At 41.4% G+C, this 7,464-nt stretch overlaps 1 pseudogene; it reads left to right on the top strand.

Moving 5' to 3' along the window:
- The first annotated feature begins 1,485 nt into the window (after window positions 1–1,485).
- On the top strand, window positions 1,486–3,099 carry LOC110289619 (annotated as a pseudogene).
- Window positions 3,100–7,464: the final 4,365 nt, after the last annotated feature.

Genomic DNA, 7,464 nt, shown 5'->3' with positions numbered 1-7,464 from the left:
TGACCTTTGTTTTGGAGCTCAGAGCTGCTTGTTAGAGACTACCTTTCTCTCCTTATTCTGTCTTTCTCCAGTTGGTACAGGAAACCAGAGGGGGTAGAAGACAACATTCACTGTTGTTTATAAGTTTCCTTGAAATTTACAATATTCCTATAATATACAGCAACTCAGAGTCATCATTAAATAAGTTGGGGATTTGTTTAGATCATGTATAGAACAAATGAATTCCAAGTACTTTGAAGATCATCAGACAGAATCTTCAAGAGTCACTTCCCAACTGTCTGATCTCAGATGCCAAGTTCAAAGGTGAAAAAAGAATTAAGCTGTAATTAATTTTATGTATTCTTTCCCAAGTGAGAATGTTACTTATAAGAAATATATGAATTAAAATAAAGATTTACCACCGGGAAGTAGTGGCATGTGCCTTTAATCACAGCACATGGGAAGCAGAGACAGGCAGATTTCTGAGTTTGAGGCCAGCCTAGTTTACAGAGTGAGTTCTAGGACAGCTAGGACTACACAGAGAAACCCTGTCTTACAACACAACACAACACAACACAACACAACACAACACAACAGCAAAATTAAACAAAAAATAGAAACTTCCCATGGTGCCAACTATAGTCACAACTGGGAAATATGTGACAGTCAGGGTCTAATTTGTGAGATTTCAAATGATGGTCCACAAGTATTGTGAGTATTGCTGCCTCCTCAGAATGTAGAGGATAATCTGGATGATCTGATGAGCATTGCAAAGGAAAGACTGTTCACAAATGATTTTCACTGTAGCAAAAGTTCACTTCTTGTCTGTCTGTAGCAGAAGTGAAGGGCTGTGAGGTTAAAAACAAAAGTCTCACTCCACAAACACACTGGGAAGGACTTGTCTGCTTGTGTTAGAGTCTAGAAAAGTAATTGAGCACAGCTTTAACAGCTGCCCTTGGGTGTCTGTCTTATTCCTTGCTTACCACAGGGGAATAGTGAAAGTGCCCTTTGTAGAATCCTAATCTCCAGAAGAAATCTCAGATGCCCCAATTTAAAAACTGAAATGTTGTCCAGCTGTGATGGAATTTAATGACATTTTCTTTTACAAATAGGAAAGTCATTCACAAGAAATGTGAGAATTAAAAACGAGTTCTATCCAGAGGTCCTGAGTTCAATTCCTAGCAACTACACAGTGGCTCACAGTCATCTGTAATGGGATCCGATGCCCTCTTCTGGTGTGTCTGAAGACAGCTACAGTGTACTCATACATTACACTAATAAATAAATCTTTAAAAATGAATTCTGATGGCAATTGTTTGCTAATTAATTGGAGGTTCCAAAATGTTAATATGAAAAATGATAGATGACAATTTATCTAAATTCAATTGTCATAAATGAATTTGAAAAAGAAATAATAAGGCATAGCAGCAATGTGTCCTCACTCCACAGATGTCTGCTTTAGGTATCACAGTAGGAACCAAAGTACACCTGAGGACTTCAGGAACCATGCTGAAGCCACACAGCGAAGCAGGGACTGCCTTCATTCAGACCCAGAAGCTCCATGCAGGGATGTGTCATGGCTGACACCTTCCTGGAACACATGTGCGGCCTGGACATTGACTCCGTGCCTATCAGGGCCTGCAACACTGGCATCATTTGTACCATTGGGCCTGCTTCCCAATCTGTGGAGATGCTGAAAGAGATGATTAAGTCTAGAATGAATGTGGCTCAGTAGAATTTCTCTCATGGAACCCATGAGTACCATGCAGAGACCATTAAGAATGTCCGTGAAGCCACAGAAAGCTTTGCATCTGATCCCATCCTCTACCGTCCCATTGTGGTGACTCTGGATACAAAGGGACCTGAGATCCAGACTGGACTCATCAAGGATAGCGACACTGAAGAGGTGGAGCTGAAGAGGGGAGCCACTCTGAAGATCACCCTGGACAAAGCTTTCATGAAGTGTGATAAGAATATTCTGTGGCTGGACTACAGGAACATCTGCAAGGTGGTTGAAGTGGGCAGCAAGATCTACGTGGACGATGGGCTCATCTCACTGCAGGTGAAGGAGAAAGGTGCTGGCTTCCTGGTGACAAAGTGGAGAATGGTGGGTCCTTGGACAGCAAGAAGTGTGTGATCCTGCCCAGCGCTGCTGTGGATCTCCCTGCTGTGTTGGAATAGGACATCCAGGACCTGAAGTTTGGGGTGGAGCAGGATGTGGACATAGTGCTTGCATCTTTCATTCGCAAAGCAGCCTGTGTGCATGAAGTCAGGAAGGTCCTGGGAGAGAAGGGCAAGAATATCAATATCATCAGCAAGATTGAGAACCATGAAGGTGTCCGCAGGTTTGATGAGATCTTGGAGGCCAGTGATGGGATGATGGTGGCTCGTGGTGACCTGGGCATTGAGATTCCTGCAGAGAACGTCTTCCTGGCTCAGAAGATGATGATCAGGAACCGAGCTGGGAAGCTTGTCATCTGTGCCACACAGATGCTCGAGAGCATAGTCAAGAAGCCACACCCGACTCTGGCTGAAGGCAGTGATTTGGCCAATGCAGTCCTGGATGGGGCAGACGTCATCGTGCTGTTCGGAGAAACATCCAAGGGGGACTACCCTCCGGAGGGTATTCAGATGCAGCACCTGATTGCCCGAGAGGCAGAGGCTGCCATCTACCACTTGCATCTATTCGAGGAACTCCGCCACTTGGCGACAGTTACCAGCAAACCCACAGAAGCTGCCGCTGTGGGCACAGTAGAGGCCTCCTTCAATCCTGCAGTGGGGCCATTATCGTGCTCACCAAGTCATGGCCAGGTACCGCCCTTGGTCTCCTATCATTGCTGTGACGTGCAATTCCCAGACTGCTTGCCAGGCCCATCTATACCGTGGTGGCATCTTCCCTGTGCTGTGTAAGGATGCCATACTGAATGCCTGGGCTGAGGAAGTTGACCTTTGTGTAAACTTGGCCATGGATGTTGGCAAAGCCCGAGCCTTCTTCAAGAAGGCAGATGTGGTCATTGTGCTGACCGGGTGGCGCCCTGGCTCTGGATTCACCAACACCATGCGTGTAGTGCCTGTGCCTTGATGGCCCTCTGGAGCCCCTCTTCTAACCCCTGTCCCTTCCCCTCCTTTATCCTTTTTATTAGGCCAGCAACGCATGTAGTGCTCACTCTGGGCCATAGTGTGGCGCTGGTGGGCTGGGACACAAGGGAAAATTAATGCCTCTAAAACATGCAATAGAGCCCAGCTATTTTTCATGGCCCTACTTGAGCCAGGGATGAAGGAGGAATGCAGGATTGGAAACCCTCTGACTTTATCACAGAAGGGCAGCAGCATCTCTGTACATTGCTTCTGTAGAAAGTTGTCAGAGAATTCCCAGCCCTAGCCTGGAGTCAGGAGACAGCAAGAGCAGGAGCTGAGGTCGTGGGGCCCAGGGGCCCAGTGTAGATGACTTTTGGCCCTGGCCCTGACCTGCTTTCCCAACAGCTTTGGCTTCCCCACTCCTTGTGCACTCCACTGCTGTCACTGCAAACACTCCATTCTGCACCTTGTATTCTTCAGAGTCTCCAGGCCTGTTGCTATAGTGCCCACCTGAATGTGAATAAACAGCAGCTACAGCAAAATAATAATAATAATAATAATAATAATAAATAATTTTTAAATTTGTATTTTTATAGTAGAACAGAACATATGAAGCAACTTATATTTAAGATTTATCTTTTATATCTGTCAGGTCAATATATTTGCCTTGAACTCTGACTATGGGAATTGTTTTTCTGTTTATACTGATAAAGCACAAGGTAGAGAATGGCTGAGATCTTTGTCCATCATCATATCGGTAGTAAGAGAAAGACACAGGATGTGAATATAACATTCTCTTAGTACATGTGACCCATGAATGCTTATGCTTAACAGAAACTAGTAAAGTGACTGAAACATTATAATTTAGGTTCCTAAACTCTAGTATTCATTTGTATTTTATAAGCATGCCATTTATAAGATAGTGCAATAGAGGAAGAAAGCATTACATAGGAGTCAGTTTTGCTTCTACAAGAAACATTGAGTAATAAAATGAGCTTTCTTATTTCAAGCTAAAGGCTAATTATAATTCTACATTGTCTACTGGGAAAAGAGCAACAATCTTAAGACTACTGAAAAAAGAATTAAAATATTAGCACACATTTATCTAAAGTAACAAATCATCACATATAATAATATATACAGATACTGCACACTTATAATCTATTCATCACCTTTTGTGTCATTTATTTACCCTTCATATATTATCTGTCTGTCATTCTATAGATATTAGCCCCTGGCATAATTTCAGAACACCATCCAATAATGGATTCATGTAAGAATTCTGAGAACTTGGGAGAAGACTCCAAGAAAATAAGACAAGAACTTTGCGACCTCAATTTTTCCCAAACACAGAATAGTTCTTTGAATGTTTTTATGCCCCTCCCAAGTGTCCTGGAGAGGAGTGAGTTTACTTTGGCTGTGGTTACCCATACGCTTCTATAGCAACATATTTTCCTACTACACGTGCATTGATCTTTGATCTTAAAACCTTTCTTATGAGACTCTTCTTAATCCTCAGAGTATAAATTGTCTGCAGCTCTGATTAAGTTGGCTACTGCTGTTGTCTGCCTCATTTACAGCCCCCATTCTCCCAGGTGCCACTGATTCTAGAATAAATAAAAAACAATATACTCAAGATTGAAAATCATGGTTTGTTGCTGGTGTATACTTGAAGGCATTTCATTAAACACTTAAGCTGCTAAGCAAATAAATTGCAGATTAATTTTGCTATTATATGTGTGTGTTATTTGATACATATTTATGGACAAATTTCTGATTGTAATTATTCCCAATATGAGAATATGCTAGAGCTGAAATATCCTAAATATATATGAATAAATGAATGGATAACAAATTTATACCACACTAATGAATGAACTTTCATCATCAAATAGAGTTATGGGGTACCAATGACTACTACAACATGACTGGCCTCATGAGTAAAAGAACTCAGAGAGAATACCCACATACTACATAGTTCCAGGTCTATGAAATGTCTTTAACTGGCTAAAACCTTACAATAGACTGACTGTTGTAAGTTAGTAGTACAGTTACGAACTCTGTAACTAGGTGTAAGGGATTAATTTGAGTGGCAAAAGTCATGATTTTTAGTTACCTACCTCAGTGATTGTTGCACAACATTGTCATTTAAAATATTTAAATGATTGTTCTCTCTGTGTGTGGAATGGGGATTCTCCTAATAAAGCATTCATGTGAATCTCAGAGAACAACTTGAAGGTGTCATACCCCTCCATCAACCACGTGTGCCTGAGGATTAAATTCAGATTCTCAGCCTTGGAGGCAGCAGCTAATGGACCACATATTTATAATTTATGAAAATACAGAATCATTATTTAAGAGGTATCATTGACATTTGTGTGTGGTTCAGTCACATGAAGGATTTTCACGGTGTTTATCCTATCTTTCCTTTGTGGGGATGGTTCTTCGCTGTCAAAGGCAGTGTTCCCAAACAACTGTATATCTTACTGTATCATAAAAAAGTAGCAACACATTTAGTCACAACACATGTCTTCTAGGAACCCACTGCAACACTACTGGTGATTCATAAATAGATTTTATCTAGTACTGGTCAAATCATCGTTTTGATAGATCATCAACCTTCATTTTTCCCATGAACTCAGGCTTCCAGGCATCCCATTAAAGATTTTTACATTACTCTTTTGATGATGACCCAATCCAAAAGCTTTAAATGAGACCATGCAAGAATATGTGAACAATATATATATATTTTCTTTTTTTAATTAGGTATTTTCCTCATTTACATTTCCAATGCTATCCCAAAAGTCCCCCATATCCTCCCCTCATTCCCCTACCCACCCACTCCCACTTTTTGGCCCTGGCATTCCACTGTACTGGGGCATTTAAAGTTTGCAAGTCCAATGGGCCTCTCTTTCCAGTGATGGCTGACTAGGCCATCTTTTGATACATATGCAGCTAGAGTCAAGAGCTTAGGGATACTGGTAAGTTCATAATGTTGTTCCACCTATAGGGTTGCAGATCCCTTTAGCTCCTTGGGTACTTTCTCTAGCTCCTCCATTGGAGGTCCTGTGATCCATCCAATAGCTGACTGTGAGCATCCACTTGTGTGTTTACTAGACCCCAGCATAGTCTCACAAGAGACACCTTATCTGGGTCCTATCAGCAAAATCTTGCTAGTGTATGCAATGGTGTTAGCGTTTGGAGACTGATTATGGGATGGATCCCTGGATATGGCAGTCTCTAGATGGTCCATCCTTTTGTCTCAGCTCCAAACTTTGTCTCTGTAACCCCTTCCATGGGTGTTTTGTTCCCAATTCGAAGAAGGGGTCAAAGTGACCACACTTTGGTCGTCATTCTTCTTGAGTTTCACGTGTTTTGCAAATTGGAACTTATATCTTGGGTATTCTGTTTCTGGGCTAATATCCACTTATCAGTGAGTACATATCATTTGAGTTCTTTTGTGATTGGTTTACCTCACTCAGGATAATGCCCTCCAAGAAAAACCATTTGCCTAGGAATTTCATAAATTCATTCTTTTTAATAGCTGAGTATTACTCCATTGTGTAAATGTATCACAATTTTTGTATCCATTCTTCTGTTGAGGGGCATCTGTGTTCTTTCCAGCTTCTGGCTATTATAAATAAGGCGGCTATGAACATAGTGGAGCATGTTTCTTTCTTACTAGTTGGAACATCTTCAGGATATATGCCCAGGAGAGGTATTGCAGGATCTTCTGGTAGTACCATGTCCAATTTTCTGAGAAACCACCAGACTGATTTCCAGAGTGGTTGTACAAGCTTGCAATCCCACCAACAGTGGAGGAGTGTTCCTCTTTCTCCATATTTGTTGTCACCTGAATTTTAGATGTTATTCTAAAATTCACCACCATTCTGACTGGTGTGAGGTAGAATCTCAGGGTTGTTTTGATTTGCATTTCCCTGATGATTAAGGATGCTGAACATTTTTTTTTCAGGAGTTTCTCAGCTATTAGGTATTCCTCAGGTGAGAATTCTTTGTTTATCTCTGAGGCCCAATTTTTAATGGGATTATTTGATTTTCTGGACTTCACCTTCTTGAGTTCTTTATATATATTGGATATTAGTGCTCTATCTGATTTAGGATTGGTAAAGATCCTTTCCCAATCTGTTGGTGGCCTTTTTGTCTTATTGAAGGTGTCTTTCGCCTTACAGAAGCTTTGCACTTTCATGCTGTCCCATTTGTCAATTCTCTATCTTACAGCACAAGCCATTGCTGTTCTATTCAGGAATTTTTCCCCTGTGCCAATATCTTTGAGGCTTTTCCCCACTTTCTCCTCTATAAGTTTCATTGTCTCTGGTTTTATGGGGAGCACCTTGATCCACTTAGATTTGACTTTAGTACAAGGAGATAGGAATGGAACAATTCGCA

This window comes from Mus caroli, chromosome 2 (genome assembly GCF_900094665.2).
Source record: "Mus caroli chromosome 2, CAROLI_EIJ_v1.1, whole genome shotgun sequence".
Taxonomy (NCBI): Eukaryota; Metazoa; Chordata; class Mammalia; order Rodentia; family Muridae; genus Mus; species Mus caroli.
This window is presented reverse-complemented; position numbering and strand designations above follow the sequence as displayed.